Source organism: Eulemur rufifrons, chromosome 19 (genome assembly GCF_041146395.1).
Source record: "Eulemur rufifrons isolate Redbay chromosome 19, OSU_ERuf_1, whole genome shotgun sequence".
In the NCBI taxonomy this organism is placed as follows: domain Eukaryota; kingdom Metazoa; phylum Chordata; class Mammalia; order Primates; family Lemuridae; genus Eulemur; species Eulemur rufifrons.
In genome coordinates this window covers 844854-863770 of record NC_091001.1, presented here as the reverse complement: position 1 = coordinate 863770, position 18917 = coordinate 844854, and positions in this window count along the sequence as shown.

Here is an 18917-nt window from a genome sequence, read left to right as displayed (position 1 = left end):
GGAATAAAAAAAAAAAAAACACCGTAGCCTCCAGCTACTAATTATAATGCTAACTTGCAAAATTTCCCTGCATTTTAAAACAATGGAAAAATGGTGGTGGGATGATACTTAGAAGAATGGCTTCTTGTCAGTCTCCACTAACAAAAATAGGCAACACCAAGTCAGCTACTCCTCAGCATAGTTATGTCCGTCGCAGCCTTCTTGGGTTTCAGGAGGCACAAACAAACGTTATCACAATTATGGTGAAACGCTGAACACCTGCAAATAATTTTCAAAGTACTGGTTAATTGAAAATCTCTGCGGCATACTTCTTGGAACAAGCCAGTTACCTGTTCCCACGCAAAGAGGAGTATATAGAACCATGGTGGATTTCCAGCTGATGAAGTAAAGGATTATTAAAGGAACGGGATGACCATGGGGATCATCGTTAATTCTCTGAAACAGAATCCGCCCTTTTCACCTGCCAAACACATGCCCACTTCTCCTCTCTGGGGATAATAAAAACTAACCAGCGAACTGACAGAGGGCCTGACCCCCCCATCCACATCGACAACACACAAAAAGAAAAACCAAACCCTCCAGCTACTAATTATAATGCTAACTTGCAAAATTTCCCTGCATTTTAAAACAATGGAAAAATGGTGGTGGGATGATACTTAGAAGTATGGCTTCCTGTCAGTCTCCACTAACGAAAAAAGGCAACACCAAGTCAGCTACTCCTCAGCATAGTTATGTCCATCGCAGCCTTCTTGGGTTTCAGGAGACACAAACACACGTTATCACAATTATGGTGAAACGCTGAACACCTGCAAATAATTTTCAACGTAGTGGTTAATTGAAAAGCTCTGCAGCATACTTCTTGGAACAAGCCAGTTACCTGTTCCCAAGCAAAGAGGAGTATATAGAACCATGGTGGATTTCCAGCTGATGAAGTAAAGGATTATTAAAGGAATGGGATGACCATGGGGATCATCGTTAAAATCTGAAACAGAATCCGCCCTTTTCACCTGCCAAACACATGCCCACTTCTCCTCTCTGGGGATAATAAAAACTAACCAGCGAACTGACAGAGGGCCTGACCCCCCCATCCACATCGACCACCCCCAAAAAAAAAACCGTACCCTCCAGCTACTAATTATAATGCTAACTTGCAAAATTTCCCTGCATTTTAAAACAATGGAAAAATGGTGGTGGGATGATACTTAGAAGAATGGCTTCTTGTCAGTCTCCACTAACAAAAATAGGCAAAACCAAGTCAGCTACGCCTCAGCATAGTTATGTCCGTAGCAGCCATATTTGGTTTCAGTAGGCACATACACACGTTATGACAATTATGGTGAAATGCTGAAAACCTGCAAAGGATTGTCAACATACTGGTTCATTGAAAAGCTCTGAGGCACACTTCTTGGAACTAGCCAGTTTCCTGTGCCCACGCATAGAAAAGTATATAGAACCATGGTGGATTCCCAGCTCATGAAGCAAAGGATTGTTAAAGGAACGAGATTACCATGCGGATCCTGTTTAATTCTCTGAAACAGATCCGCAGTTTTCACCTGCCATACTAATACCCACTTCTCCTCTCTGGGGATAATAAAAACCAACCGGGGAACTGACAGAGGGCCTGACCAACACATCCACACCGAACCCACAGGATAAAAAAAAAAAAACACCGTAGCCTCCAGCTACTAATTATAATGCTAACTTGCAAAATTTCCCTGCATTTTAAAACAATGGAAAAATGGTGGTGGGATGATACTTAGAAGAATGGCTTCTTGTCAGTCTCCACTAACATAAATAGGCAACACCAAGTCAGCTACTCCTCAGCATAGTTATGTCCGTCGCAGCCTTCTAGGGTTTCAGGAGGCACAAACAAAGGTTCTCACAAATATGGCCAAACGCTGAACACCTGCAAACAATTTTCAACGTAGTGGTTAATTGAAAAGCTCTGCGGCATACTTCTTGGAACAAGGCAGTTACCTGTTCCCACGCAAAGAGGAGTATATAGAACCATGGTGGATTTCCAGCTGATGAAGTAAAGCATTATTAAAGGAACGGGATGACCATGGGGATCATCGTTAATTCTCTGAAACAGAATCCGCCCTTTTCACCTGCCAAACACATGGCCACTTCTCCTCTCTGGGGATAATAAAAACTAACCAGCGAACTGACAGTGGGCCTGACCCCCCCCATCCACAAAGACCACACACAAAAAAAAAAACCGTACCCTCCAGCTACTAATTATAATGCTAACTTGCAAAATTTCCCTGCATTTTAAAACAATGGAAAAATGGTGGTGGGATCATACTTAGAAGAATGGCTTCTTGTCTGTCTCCACTAACAAAAATAGGCAGCACCAAGTCAGCTACTCCTCAGCATAGTTATGTCCGTCGCAGCCTTCTTGGCTTTCAGGAGGGACATACAAACGTTATCAAAATTATGGTGAAACGCTGAACACCTGAAAATAATTTTCAACGTACTGGTTAATTTGAAAACTCTCCAGCATAATTCTTGGAACAAGCCAGGTACCTGTGCCCACGCATAGAGGAGTATATAGAAACATGGTGGAATCCCAGCTGATGAAGCAAAGGATTCTTAAAGGAATGAGATGACCATGCGGATCCTGTTTAATTCTCTGAAACAGAATCCGCACTTTTCACCTGCCAAACACATGCCCACTGCTCTTCTCTGGGGATAATAAAAACAAACTAGCGATCTGATAGAGGGCCTGAACACCCATCCTGACCGACCCCACAAAACAAAAAAGTACCCTCCAGCTACTAATTATAATGCCAATTTGCAAAATTTCCCTGCATTTTTAAACAATGGAGAAATGATGGTGGGATGATACTTAGAAGAATGGCTTCTTGTCAGTCTCCACTGACAAAAATAGGCAACACCAAGTCAGCTACGCCTCAGCATAGTTATGTCCGTAGCAGCCATATTTGGATTCAGTAGGCACATACACACGTTATCACAATTATGGTGAAACGCTGAAAACCTGCAAAGGATTGTCAACATACTGGTTAATTGAAAAGCTCTGAGGCATACTTCTTGGAACTAGCCAGTTTCCTGTGCCCACGCGTTGACAAGTATATAGAACCATGGTGGATTCCCAGCTCATGAAGCAAAACATTGTTAAAGGAACTGGATTACCATGCGGATCCTGTTTAATTCTCTGAAACAGATCCGCAGTTTTCACCTGCCATACTAATACCCACTTCTCCTCTCTGGGGATAATAAAAACCAACCGGGGAACTGACAGAGGGCCTGACCAACACATCCACACCGACCCCACAGGAAAAGAAAAACAAAAAACAGCGTAGCCTTCAGCTACTAATTATAATGCTAACTTGCAAAATTTTCCTGCATTTTTAAACAATGGAAAAATGATGGTGAGATGATACTTACAAGAATGGATTCTTGTCAGTCTCCACTAACAAAAATAGGCAAAACCAAGTCAGCTACGCCTCAGCATAGTTATGTCCATCGAAGCCTTCTTGGGTTTCAGGACGCACAATCAAAGGTTCTCACAATTATGGTGAAACGCTGAACACCTGCAAATAATTTTCAACGTAGTGGTTAATTGAAAAGCTCTGCGGCATACTTCTTGGACAAGCCAGTTACCTGTTCCCAAGCAAAGAGGAGTATATAGAACCATGGTGGATTTCCAGCTGATGAAGTAAAGGATTATTAAAGGAACGGGATGACCATGGGGATCATCGTTAATTCTCTGAAACAGAACCCGCCCTTTTCACCTGCCAAACACATGCCCACTTCTCCTCTCTGGGGATAATAAAAACTAACCAGCGAACTGACAGAGGGCCTGACCCCCCCATCCACATCGACCACACACAAAAAAAAAACCGTACCCTCCAGCTACTAATTATAATGCTAACTTGCAAAATGTCCCTGCATTTTAAAACAATGGAAAAATGGTGGTGGGATCATACTTAGAAGAATGGCTTCTTGTCTGTCTCCACTAACACAAATAGGCAACACCAAGTCAGCTACTCCTCAGCATAGTTATGTCCGTCGCAGCCTTCTTGGTTTTCAGGAGGGACATACAAACATTATCAAAATTATGGTGAAACGCTGAAAACCTGCAAATAATTTTCAACGTACTGCTTAATTTGAAAACTCTCCAGCATAATTCTTGGAACAAGCCAGGTACCTGTGCCCACGCATAGAAGAGTATAAAGAAACATGGTGGAATCCCAGCTGATGAAGCAAAGGATTCTTAAAGGAATGAGATGACCAAGCGGATCCTGTTTAATTCTCTGAAACAGAATCCGCACTTTTGACCTGCCAAACACATGCCCACTACTCTTCTCTGTGGATAATAAAAACAAACCAGCGATCTGACAGAGGGCCTGAACACCCATCCTGACCGACCCCACAAAACAAAAAAGTACCCTCCAGCTACTAATTATAATGCCAATTTGCAAAATTTCCCTGCATTTTTAAACAATGGAGAAATGATGGTGGGATCATACTTAGAAGAATGGCTTCTTGTCAGTCTCCACTGACAAAAATAGGCAACACCAAGTCAGCTACGCCTCAGCATAGTTATGTCCGTAGCAGCCATATTTGGTTTCAGTAGGCACATACACACGTTATCACAATTATGGTGAAACGCTGAAAACCTGCAAAGGATTGTCAACATACTGGTTCATTGAAAAGCTCTGAGGCACACTTCTTGGATCTAGCCAGTTTCCTGTGCCCACACATAGACAAGTATATAGAACCATGGTGGATTCCCAGCTCATGAAGCAAAGGATTGTTAAAGTAACGGGATTACCATGCGGATCCTGTTTAATTCTCTGAAACAGATCCGCAGTTTTCACCTGCCATACTAATACCCACTTCTCCTCTCTGGGGATAATAAAAACCAACCGGGGAACTGACAGAGGGCCTGACCAACACATCCACACCGAACCCACAGGATAAAAAAAAAAAAACACCGTAGCCTCCAGCTACTAATTATAATGCTAACTTGCAAAATTTCCCTGCATTTTAAAACAATGGAAAAATGGTGGTGTGATGATACTTAGAAGAATGGCTTCTTGTCAGTCTCCACTAACAAAAATAGGCAACACCAAGTCAGCTACTCCTCAGCATAGTTATGTCCGTCGCAGCCTTCTAGGGTTTCAGGAGGCACAAAGAAAGGTTCTCACAATTATGGTAAAACGCTGAACATCTGCAAATAATTTTCAACGTAGTGGTTAATTGAAAAGCTCTGCGGCATACTTCTTGGAACAATCCAGTTACCTGTTCCCACGCAAAGAGGAGTATATAGAACCATGGTGGATTTCCAGCTGATGAAGTAAAGGATTATTAAAGGAATGGGATGACCATGGGGATCATCGTTAATTCTCTGAAACAGAATCCACCCTTTTCACCTGCCAAACACATGCCCACTACTCTTCTCTGGGGATAATAAAAACTAACCAGCGAACTGACAGTGGGCCTGACCCCCGCCATCCGCATCGACCACACACAAAAAAAAAAAAACGTACCCTCCAGCTACTAATTATAATGCTAACTTGCAAAATTTCCCTGCATTTTAAAACAATGGAAAAATGGTGGTGGGATCATACTTAGAAGAATGGCTTCTTGTCTGTCTCCACTAACAAAAATAGGCAACACCAAGTCAGCTACTCCTCAGCATAGTTATGTCCGTCGCAGCCTTCTTGGCTTTCAGGAGGAATATACAAACGTTATCAAAATTATGGTGAAACGCTGAACACCTGAAAATAATTTTCAACGTACTTGTTAATTTGAAAACTCTCCAGCATAATTCTTGGAACAAGCCAGGTACCTGTGCCCACGCATAGAGGAGTATATAGAAACATGGTGGATTTCCAGCTGATGAAGTAAAGGATTATTAAAGGAAGGGGATGACCTGGGGATCATCGTTAATTCTCTGAAACAGAATCCGCCCTTTTCACCTGCCAAACACATGCCCACTTCTCCTCTCTGGGGATAATAAAAACCAACCAGCGAACTGACAGAGGGCCTGACCCTCACCATCCACATCGACCACACACAAAAAAAAAAAAACCGTACCCTCCAGCTACTAATTATAATGCTAAATTGCAAAATTTCCCTGCATTTTAAAACAGTGGAAAAATGGTGGTGGGATGATACTTAGAAGAATGGCTTCTTGTCAGTCTCCACTAACAAAAATAGACAACACCAAGTCAGCTACTCCTCAGCATAGGTATGTCCATCGCAGACTTCTTGGGTTTCAGGAGGCACAAACAAAAGTTATCACAATTATGGTGAAACGCTGAACACCTGCAAATAATTTTCAACGTTGTGGTTAATTGAAAAGCTCTGCGGCATACTTCTTGGAACAAGCCAGTTCCCTGTTCCCACGCAAAGAGGAGTATATAGAACCATGGTGGATTTCCAGCTGATGAAGTAAAGGATTATTAAAGGAACGGGATGACCATGGGGATCATCGTTAATTCTCTGAAACAGAATCCGCCCTTTTCACCTGCCAAACACATGCCCACTTCTCCTCTCTGGGGATAATAAAAACTAACCAGCGAACTGACAGAGGGCCTCACCCCCCCGATCCACATCGACCACACACAGAAAAAAAAAACCGTACCCTCCAGCTACTAATTATAATGCTAAATTGCAAAATTTCCCTGCATTTTAAAACAGTGGAAAAATGGTGGTGGGATCATACTTAGAAGAATGGCTTCTTGTCTGTCTCCACTAACAAAAATAGGCAACACCAAGTCAGCTACTCCTCAGCATACTTATGCCCTCGCAGCCTTCTTGGGTTTCAGGAGGGACATACAAACGTTATCAAAATTATGGTGAAACGCTGAAAACCTGCAAATAATATTCAACGTACTGGTTAATTTGAAAACTCTCCAGCATAATTCTTGGAACAAGCCAGGTACCTGTGCCCACGCATAGAGGAGTATATAGAAACATGGTGGAATCCCAGCTGATGAAGCAAAGGATTCTTAAAGGAATGAGATGACCATGCGGATCCTGTTTAATTCTCTGAAACAGAATCCGCACTTTTCACCTGCCAAACACATGCCCACTACTCTTCTCTGGGGATAATAAAAACAAACCAGCGATCTTACAGAGGGCCTGAACACCCATCCTGACCGACCCCACAAAACAAAAAAGTACCCTCCAGCTACTAATTATAATGCCAATTTGCAAAATTTCCCTGCATTTTTAAACAATGGAGAAATGATGGTGGGATCATACTTAGAAGAATGGCTTCTTGTCAGTCTCCACTGACAAAAATAGGCAACACCAAGTCAGCTACGCCTCAGCATAGTTATGTCCGTAGCAGCCATATTTGGTTTCAGTAGGCACATACACACGTTATCACAATTATGGTGAAACGCTGAAAACCTGCAAAGGATTTTCAACATACTGGTTAATTGAAAAGCTCTGAGGCATACTTCTTGGAACAAGCCAGTTACCTGTTCCCACGCAAAGAGGAGTATATAGAACCATGGTGGATTCCCAGCTCATGAAGCAAAGGATTCTTAAAGGAACGGGATTACCATGCGGATCCTGTTTAATTCTCTGAAACAGATCCGCAGTTTTCACCTGCCATACTAATACCCACTTCTCCTCTCTGGGGATAATAAAAACAAACCAGCGAACTGACAGAGGGCCTGACCAACACATCCACACCGACCCCACAGGAAAAAAAAAAAAAAACACCGTAGCCTCCAGCTACTAATTATAATGCTAACTTGCAAAATTTACCTGCATTTTTAAACAATGGAAATATGATGGTGAGATGATACTTACAAGAATTTATTCTTGTCAGACTGTACTAACAAAAATAGGCAAAACCAAGTCAGCTACGCCTCAGCATAGTTATGTCCGTCGCAGCCTTCTTGGGTTTCAGGAGGCACAAACAAAGGTTCTCACAATTATGGTGAAACGCAGACCACCTGCAAATAATTTTCAACGTACTGGTTAATTGAAAAGCTCTGCGGCATACTGCTTGGAACAAGCCAGTTACCTGTTCCGACGCAAAGAGGAGTATATAGAACCATGGTGGATTTCCAGCTCATGCAGTAAAGGATTATTAAAGGAACGGGATGACCATGGTGATCATCGTTAATTCTCTGAAACAGAATCCGCCCTTTTCACCTGCCAAACACATGCCCACTTCTCCTCTCTGGGGATAAAAAAAACTAACCAGCGAACTGACAGAGGGCCTGACCCCCCCATCCACATCGACCTCACACACAAAAAAGAAAAACCGTACCCTCCAGCTACTAAATATAATGCTAACTTGCAAAATTTCCCTGCATTTTAAAACAATGGAAAAATGGTGGTTGGATCATACTTAGAAGAATGGCTTCTTGTCTGTCTCCACTAACAAAAATAGGCAACACTAAGTCAGCTACTCCTCAGCATAGTTATGTCTGTCGCAGCCTTCTTGGGTTTCAAGAGGGACATACAAACGTTATCAAAATTATGGTGAAACGCTGAAAACCTGCAAATAATTTTCAACGTAGTGGTTAATTGAAAAGCTCTGCGACATACTTCTTGGAACAAGCCAGTTACCTGTTCCCACGCAAAGAGGAGTATATAGAAACATGGTGGAATCCCAGCTGATGAAGCAAAGGATTCTTAAAGGAATGAGATGACCATGCATATCCTGTTTAAGTCTCTGAAACAGAATCCGCACTTTTCACCTGCCAAACACATGCCCACTACTCTTCTCTGGGGATAATAAAAACAAACCAGCGATCTGACAGAGGGCCTGAACACCCATCCTGACCGACCCCACAAAACAAAAAAGTACCCTCCAGCTACTAATTATAATGCCAATTTGCAAAATTTTCCTGCATTTTTTAAACAATGGAGAAATGATGGTGGGATGATACTTAGAAGAATGGCTTCTTGTCAGTCTCCACTGACAAAAATAGGCAACACCAAGTCAGCTACGCCTCAGCATAGTTATGTCCGTAGCAGCCATATTTGGTTTCAGTAGGCACATACAAACGTTATCACAATTATGGTGAAACGCTGAAAACCTGCAAAGGATTGTCAACATACTGGTTAATTGAAAAGCTCTGAGGCATACTTCTTGGAACTAGCCAGTTTCCTGTGCCCACGGATAGACAAGTATATAGAACCATGGTAGATTCCCAGCTCATGAAGCAAAGGATTCATAAAGGAACGGGATTACCATGCGGATCCTGTTTAATTCTCTGAAACAGATCCGCAGTTTTCACCTGCCATACTAATACCCACTTCACCTCTCTGGGGATAATAAAAACCAACCGGGGAACTGACAGAGGGCCTGACCAACACATCCACACCGACCCCACTGGAAAAAAAAAAAAAAACACCGTAGCCTCCAGCTACTAATTATAATGCTAACTTGCAAAATTTTCCTGCATTTTTAAACAATGCAAAAATGATGGTGACATGATACTTACAAGAATGGATTCTTGTCAGTCTCCACTAACAAAAATAGGCAACACCAAGTCAGCTACTCCTCAGCATAGTTATGTCCGTCGCAGCCCTCTTGGATTTCAGGAGGCACAAACACACGTTATCACAATTATGGTGAAACGCTGAACACCTGCAAATAATTTTCAACGTAGTGGTTAATTGAAAAGCTCTGCGGCATACTTCTTGGAACAAGCCAGTGACTGTTCCCACGCAAAGAGGAGTATATAGAACCATGGTGGATTTCCAGCTGATGAAGTAAAGGATTATTAAAGGAACGGGATGACCATGGGGATCATCGTTAATTCTCTGAAACAGAATCCGCCCTTTTCACCTGCCAAACACATGCCCACTTCTCCTCTCTGGGGATAATAAAAACTAACCAGCGAACTGACAGAGGGCCTCACCCCCCCGATCCACATCGACCACACACACACAAAAAAAACCGTACCCTCCAGCTACTAATTATAATGCTAAATTGCAAAATTTCCCTGCATTTTAAAACAGTGGAAAAATGGTGGTGGGATCATACTTAGAAGAATGGCTTCTTGTCTGTCTCCACTAACAAAAATAGGCAACACCAAGTCAGCTACTCCTCAGCATACTTATGCCCTCGCAGCCTTCTTGGGTTTCAGGAGGGACATACAAACGTTATCAAAATTATGGTGAAACGCTGAAAACCTGCAAATAATTTTCAACGTACTGGTTAATTTGAAAACTCTCCAGCATAATTCTTGGAACAATCCAGGTACCTGTGCCCACGCATAGAGGAGTATATAGAAACATGGTGGAATCCCAGCTGATGAAGCAAAGGATTCTTAAAGGAATGAGATGACCATGCGGATCCTGTTTAATTCTCTGAAACAGAATCCGCACTTTTCACCTGCCAAACACATGCCCACTACTCTTCTCTGGGGATAATAAAAACAAACCAGCGATCTTACAGAGGGCCTGAACACCCATCCTGACCGACCCCAGAAAACAAAAAAGTACCCTCCAGCTACTAATTATAATGCCAATTTGCAAAATTTCCCTGCATTTTTAAACAATGGAGAAATGATGGTGGGATCATACTTAGAAGAATGGCTTCTTGTCAGTCTCCACTGACAAAAATAGGCAACACCAAGTCAGCTACGCCTCAGCATAGTTATGTCCGTAGCAGCCATATTTGGTTTCAGTAGGCACATACACACGTTATCACAATTATGGTGAAACGCTGAAAACCTGCAAAGGATTTTCAACATACTGGTTAATTGAAAAGCTCTGAGGCATACTTCTTGGAACAAGCCAGTTACCTGTTCCCACGCAAAGAGGAGTATATAGAACCATGGTGGATTCCCAGCTCATGAAGCAAAGGATTCTTAAAGGAACGGGATTACCATGCGGATCCTGTTTAATTCTCTGAAACAGATCCGCAGTTTTCACCTGCCATACTAATACCCACTTCTCCTCTCTGGGGATAATAAAAACAAACCAGCGAACTGACAGAGGGCCTGACCAACACATCCACACCGACCCCACAGGAAAAAAAAAAAAAAACACCGTAGCCTCCAGCTACTAATTATAATGCTAACTTGCAAAATTTACCTGCATTTTTAAACAATGGAAAAATGATGGTGAGATGATACTTACAAGAATTTATTCTTGTCAGACTGTACTAACAAAAATAGGCAAAACCAAGTCAGCTACGCCTCAGCATAGTTATGTCCGTCGCAGCCTTCTTGGGTTTCAGGAGGCACAAACAATGGGTCTCACAATTATGGTGAAACGCTGACCACCTGCAAATAATTTTCAACGTACTGGTTAATTGAAAAGCTCTGCGGCATACTTCTTGGAACAAGCCAGTTACCTGTTCCCACGCAAAGAGGAGTATATAGAACCATGGTGGATTTCCAGCTGATGAAGTAAAGGATTATTAAAGGAACGGGATGACCATGGTGATCATCGTTAATTCTCTGAAACAGAATCCGCCCTTTTCACCTGCCAAACACATGCCCACTTCTCCTCTCTGGGGATAAAAAAAACTAACCAGCGAACTGACAGAGGGCCTGACCCCCCCATCCACATCGACCTCACACACAAAAAAGAAAAACCGTACCCTCCAGCTACTAAATATAATGCTAACTTGCAAAATTTCCCTGCATTTTAAAACAATGGAAAAATGGTGGTTGGATCATACTTAGAAGAATGGCTTCTTGTCTGTCTCCACTAACAAAAATAGGCAACACCAAGTCAGCTACTCCTCAGCATAGTTATGTCTGTCGCAGCCTTCTTGGGTTTCAAGAGGGACATACAAACGTTATCAAAATTATGGTGAAACGCTGAAAACCTGCAAATAATTTTCAACGTAGTGGTTAATTGAAAAGCTCTGCGACATACTTCTTGGAACAAGCCAGTTACCTGTTCCCACGCAAAGAGGAGTATATAGAAACATGGTGGAATCCCAGCTGATGAAGCAAAGGATTCTTAAAGGAATGAGATGACCATGCGTATCCTGTTTAAGTCTCTGAAACAGAATCCGCACTTTTCACCTGCCAAACACATGCCCACTACTCTTAACTGGGGATAATAAAAACAAACCAGCGATCTGACAGAGGCCCTGAACACCCATCCTGACCGACCCCACAAAACAAAAAAGTACCCTCCAGCTACTAATTATAATGCCAATTTGCAAAATTTTCCTGCATTTTTTAAACAATGGAGAAATGATGGTGGGATGATACTTAGAAGAATGGCTTCTTGTCAGTCTCCACTGACAAAAATAGGCAACACCAAGTCAGCTACGCCTCAGCATAGTTATGTCCGTAGCAGCCATATTTGTTTTCAGTAGGCACATACAAACGTTATCACAATTATGGTGAAACGCTGAAAACCTGCAAAGGATTGTCAACATACTGGTTAATTGAAAAGCTCTGAGGCATACTTCTTGGAACTAGCCAGTTTCCTGTGCCCACGGATAGACAAGTATATAGAACCATGGTAGATTCCCAGCTCATGAAGCAAAGGATTCATAAAGGAACGGGATTACCATGCGGATCCTGTTTAATTCTCTGAAACAGATCCGCAGTTTTCACCTGCCATACTAATACCCACTTCACCTCTCTGGGGATAATAAAAACCAACCGGGGAACTGACAGAGGGCCTGACCAACACATCCACACCGACCCCACTGGAAAAAAAAAAAAAAAAACACCGTAGCCTCCAGCTACTAATTATAATGCTAACTTGCAAAATTTTCCTGCATTTTTAAACAATGCAAAAATGATGGTGAGATGATACTTACAAGAATGGATTCTTGTCAGTCTCCACTAACAAAAATAGGCAACACCAAGTCAGCTACTCCTCAGCATAGTTATGTCCGTCGCAGCCCTCTTGGGTTTCAGGAGGCAAAAACACACGTTATCACAATTATGGTGAAACGCTGAACACCTGCAAATAATTTTCAACGTAGTGGTTAATTGAAAAGCTCTGCGGCATACTTCTTGGAACAAGCCAGTGACTGTTCCCACGCAAAGAGGAGTATATAGAACCATGGTGGATTTCCAGCTGATGAAGTAAAGCATTATTAAAGGAATGGGATGACCATGGGGATCATCGTTAATTCTCTGAAACAGAATCTGCCCTTTTCACCTGCCAAACACATGCCCACTTCTCCTCTCTGGGGATAATAAAAACTAACCAGCGAACTGACAGAGGGCCTGACCCCACCCCCCATCCACATCGATCACACAAAAAAAAAAAAACCATACCCTCCAGCTACTAATTATAATGGTAACTTGCAAAATTTCCCTGCATTTTACAACAATGGAAAAATGGTGGTGGGATGATACTTAGAAGAATGGCTTCTTGACAGTCTCCACTAACAAAAATAGGCAACACCAAGTCAGCTACGCCTCAGCATAGTTATGTCCGTCGCAGACTTCTTGGGTTTCAGGAGTCGCAAACAAACGTTATCACAATTATGGTGAAACGCTGAACACCTGCAAATAATTTTCAACGTAGTGGTTAATTGAAAAGCTCTGCGGCATACTTCTTGGAACAAGGCAGTTACCTGTTCCCACGCAAAGAGGAGTATATGGAACCATGGTGGATTTCCAGCTGATGAAGTAAAGGATTATTAAAGGAACGGGATGACCATGGGGATCATCGTTAATTCTCTGAAACAGAATCCGCCCTTTTCACCTGCCAAACACATGCCCACTTCTCCTCTCTGGGGATAATAAAAACTAACCAGCGAACTGACAGAGGGCCTGACACCCCGCCATCCACATCGACCACACACAAAAAAAAAAAACCGTACCCTCCTGCTACTAATTATAATGCTAACTTGCAAAATTTCCCTGCATTTTAAAACAATGGAAAAATGGTGGTGGGATCATACTTAGAAGAATGGATTCTTGTCTGTCTCCACTAACAAAAATAGGCAACACCAAGTCAGCTAATCCTCAGCATAGTTATGTCCGTCACAGCCTTCTTGGGTTTCAGGAGGGACATACAAACGTTATCAAAATTATGGTAAAATGCTGAACACCTGCAAATAATTTTCAACGTACTGTTTAATTTGAAAACTCTCCAGCATACTTCTTGGAACACGCCAGGTACCTGTGCCCACGCATAGAGGAGTATATAGAAACATGGTGGAATCCCAGCTGATGAAGCAAAGGATTCTTAAAGGAATAAGATGACCATGCGGATCCTGTTTAATTCTCTGAAACAGAATCCGCCCTTTTCACCTGCCAAACACATGGCCACTACTCTTCTCTGGGGATAATAAAAACAAACCAGCGATCTGAGAGAGGGCCTGAACACCCATCCTGACCGACCCCACAAAACAAAAAAGTACCCTCCAGCTACTAATTATAATGCCAATTTGCAAAATTTCCCTGCATTTTTAAACAATGGAGAAATGATGCGGGGATGATTCTTAGAAGAATGGCTTCTTGTCAGTCTCCACTGACAAAAATAGGCAACACCAAGTCAGCTACGCCTCAGCATAGTTATGTCCGTAGCAGCCATATTTGGTTTCAGTAGGCACATACACACGTTATCACAATTATGGTGAAACGCTGAAAACCTGCAAAGGATTTTCAACATACTGGTTAATTGAAAAGCTCTGAGGCATACTTCTTGGAACAAGCCAGTTTCCTGTGCCCACGCATAGAGAAGTATATAGAACCATGGTGGATTCCCAGCTCATGAAGCAAAGGATTTTTAAAGGAACGGGATTACCATGCGGATCCTGTTTAATTCTCTGAAACAGATCCGCAGTTTTCACCTGCCATACTAATACCCACTTCTCCTCTCTGGGGATAATAAAAACAAACCAGCGAACTGACAGAGGGCCTGACCAACACATCCACACCGACCCCACAGGAAAAAAAAAAAAACAAACACCGTAGCCTCCAGCTACTAATTATAATGCTAATTTGCAAAACTTTCCTGCATTTTTAAACAATGGAAAAATGATGGTGAGAAGATACTTAGAAGAATGGATTCTTGTCAGTCTCCACTAACAAAAATAGGCAAAACCAAGTCAGCGACGCCTCAGCATAGTTATGTCCGTCGCAGCCTTCTTGGGTTTCAGGAGGCACAAACAAACGTCATCACAATTATGGTGAAACGCTGAACACCTGCAAATAATTTTCAACGTACTGGTTAATTGAAAAGCTCTGCGGCATACTTCTTGGAACAAGCCAGTTACCTGTTCTCACGCAAAGAGGAGTATATAGAACCATGGTGGATTTCCAGCTGATGAAGTAAAGGATTATTAAAGGAACGGGATGACCATAGGGATCATCGTTAATTCTCTGAAACAGAATCCGCCCTTTTCACCTGCCAAACACATGCCCACTTCTCCTCTCTGGGGATAATAAAAACTAACCAGCGAACTGACAGAGGGCCTGACCCCACCATCCACATCGACCACACAAAAAAAAAAAGCCGTAACCTCCAGCTACTAATTATAATGCTAACATGCAAAATTTCCCTGCATTTTAAAACAATGGAAAAATGATGGTGGGATGATACTTAGAAGAATGGCTTCTTGTCAGTCTCCATAAGAAAAATAGGCAACACCAAGTCAGCTACTCCTCAGCATAGTTATGTCCGTCGCAGCCTTCTTGGGTTTCAGGAGGCACAAACAAACGTTATCACCATTATGGTGAAACGCTGAACACCTGCAAATAATTTTCAACGTAGTGGTTAATTGAAAAGCTCTGCGGCATACTTCTTGGAACAATCCAGTTACCTGTTCCCACGCAAAGAGGAGTATATAGAACCATGGTGGCTTTCCAGCTGATGAAGTAAAGCATTATTAAAGGAACGGGATGACCATGGGGATCATCGTTAATTCTCTGAAACAGAATCCACCCTTTTCACCTGCCAAACACATGCCCACTTCTCCTCTCTGGGGATAATAAAAACTAACCAGCGAACTGACAGAGGGCCTGACCCCCCCCATCCACATCGACCACACACAAAAAAAAAACGATACCCTCCAGCTACTAGTTATAATGCTAACTTGCAAGATTTCCCTGCATTTTAAAACAATGGAAAAATGGTGGTGGGATGATACTTAGAAGAATGGCTTCTTGACAGTCTCCACTAACAAAAATAGGCAACACCAAGTCAGCTACGCCTCAGCATAGTTATGTCCGACGCAGCCTTCTTGGGTTTCAGGGGGCACAAACACACATTATCACAATTATGGTGAAACGCTGAACACCTGCAAGTAATTTTCAACGTAGTGGTTAATTGAAAAGCTCTGTGGCATACTTCTTGGAACAAGCCAGTTACCTGTTCCCACACAAAGAGGAGTATAGAGAACCATGGTAGATTTCCAGCTGATGAAGTAAAGGATTATTAAAGGAACGGGATGACCATGGGGATCATCGTTAATTCTCTGAAACAGAATCCGCCCTTTTCACCTGCCAAACACATGCCCACTACTCTTCTCTGGAGATAATAAAAACTAACCAGCAAACTGACAGAGGGCCTGACCCCCCCCCATCCACATCGACCACACACACAAAAAAAAAACCGTACTCTCCAGCTACTAATTATAATGCTAACTTGCAAAATTTCCTTGCATTTTAAAACAATGGAAAAATGGTGGTGGGATGATACCTAGAAGAATGGCTTCTTGTCAGTCTCCACTAACAAAAATAGGGAACACCAAGTCAGCTACTCCTCAGCATAGTTATGTCCGTCGCAGCCTTCTTGGGTTTCAGGAGGCACAAACAAACGTTATCACCATTATGGTCAAACGATGAACACCTGCAAATAATTTTCAACGTAGTGGTTAATTGAAAAGCTCTGCGGCATACTTCTTGGAACAAGCCAGTTACCTGTTCCCACGCAAAGAGGAGTATATAGAACCATGGTGGATTTCCAGCTGATGAAGTAAAGCATTATTAAAGGAATGGGATGACCATGGGGATCATCGTTAATTCTCTGAAACAGAATCTGCCCTTTTCACCTGCCAAACACATGCCCACTTCTCCTCTCTGGGGATAATAAAAACTAACTAGCGAACTGACAAAGGGCCTGACCCCACCCCCCATCCACATGGATCACACACACAAAAAAAAAACCATACCCTCCAGCTACTAATTATAATGCTAACTTGCAAAATTTCCCTGCATTTTAAAACAATGGAAAAATGGTGGTGGGATGATACTTAGAAGAATGGCTTCTTGACAGTCTCCACTAACAAAAATAGGCAACACCAAGTCAGCTACGCCTCAGGATAGTTATGTCCGACGCAGCCTTCTTGGGTTTCAGGTGGCACAAACACACGTTATCACAATTATGGTGAAACGCTGAACACCTGCAAGTAATTTTCAACGTAGTGGTTAATTGAAAAGCTCTGTGGCATACTTCTTGGAACAAGCCAGTTACCTGTTCCCACACAAAGATGAGTATAGAGAACCATGGTGGATTTCCAGCTGATGAAGTAAAGGATTATTAAAGGAACGGGATGACCATGGGGATCATCGTTAATTCTCTGAAACAGAATCCGCCTTTTTCACCTGCCAAACACATGCCCACTACTCTTCTCTGGGGATAATAAAAACTAACCAGCGAACTGACAGAGGGCCTGAGCCCCCCCCATCCACATCGACCACACACACACAAAAAAAACCGTACTCTCCAGCTACTAATTATAATGCTAACTTGCAAAATTTCCTTGCATTTTAAAACAATGGAAAAATGGTGGTGGGATGATACTTAGAAGAATGGCTTCTTGTCAGTCTCCACTAACAAAAATAGGCAACACCAAGTCAGCTACTCCTCAGCATAGTTATGTCCGTCGCAGCCTTCTTGGGTTTCAGGAGGCACAAACAAACGTTATCACCATTATGGTGAAACGCTGAACACCTGCAAATAATTTTCAACGTAGTGGTTAATTGAAAAGCCCTGCGGCACACTTCCTGGAACAAGCCAGTTACCTGTTCCCACGCAAAGAGGAGTATATAGAACCATGGTGGATTTCCAGCTGATGAAGTAAAGCATTATTAAAGGAACGGGATGACCATGGGGATCATCGTTAATTCTCTGAAACACAATCTGCCCTTTTCACCTGCCAAACACATGCCCACTTCTCCTCTCTGGGGATAATAAAAACTAACCAGCGAACTGACAGAGGGCCTGACCCCACCCCCCATCCACATCGATCGCACACACAAAAAAAAAACCATACCCTCCAGCTACTAATTATAATGGTAACTTGCAAAATTTGCCTGCATTTTAAAACAATGGTAAAATGGTGGTGGGATGATACTTAGAAGAATGGCTTCTTGACAGTCTCCACTAACAAAAATAGGCAACACCAAGTCAGCTACGCCTCAGCATAGTTATGTCCGTAGGAGCCTTCTTGGGTTTCAGGAGGCACAAACACACGTTATCACAATTATGGTGAAACGCTGAACACCTGCAAATAATTTTCAACGTAGTGGTTAATTGAAAAGCTCTGCGGCATACTTCTTGGAACAAGCCAGTTACCTGTTCCCACGCAAAGAGGAGTATATAGAACCATGGTGGATTTCCAGCTGATGAAGTAAAGGATTATTAAGGGAACGGGATGACAATGGGGATCATCGTTAATTCTCTGAAACAGAATCCGCCCTTTTCACCTGCCAAACACATGCCCACTACTCTTCTCTGGGGATAATAAAAACTAACGAGCGAACTGACAGAGGGTCTGACCCCCCCCATCCACATCGACCACACACAAAAAAAAAAAAACCGTAAACTCCAGCTACTAATTATAATGCTAACTTGCAAAATTTCCCTGAATTTAAAACAATGGAAAAATGGTGGTGGGATGATACTTAGAAGAATGGCTTCTTGTCCGTCTCCACTAACAAAAATAGGAAACACAAAGTAAGCTACTCCTCAGCATAGTTATGTCCGTCGCAGCCTTCTTGGGTTTCAGGAGGAACACACAAACGTTATCA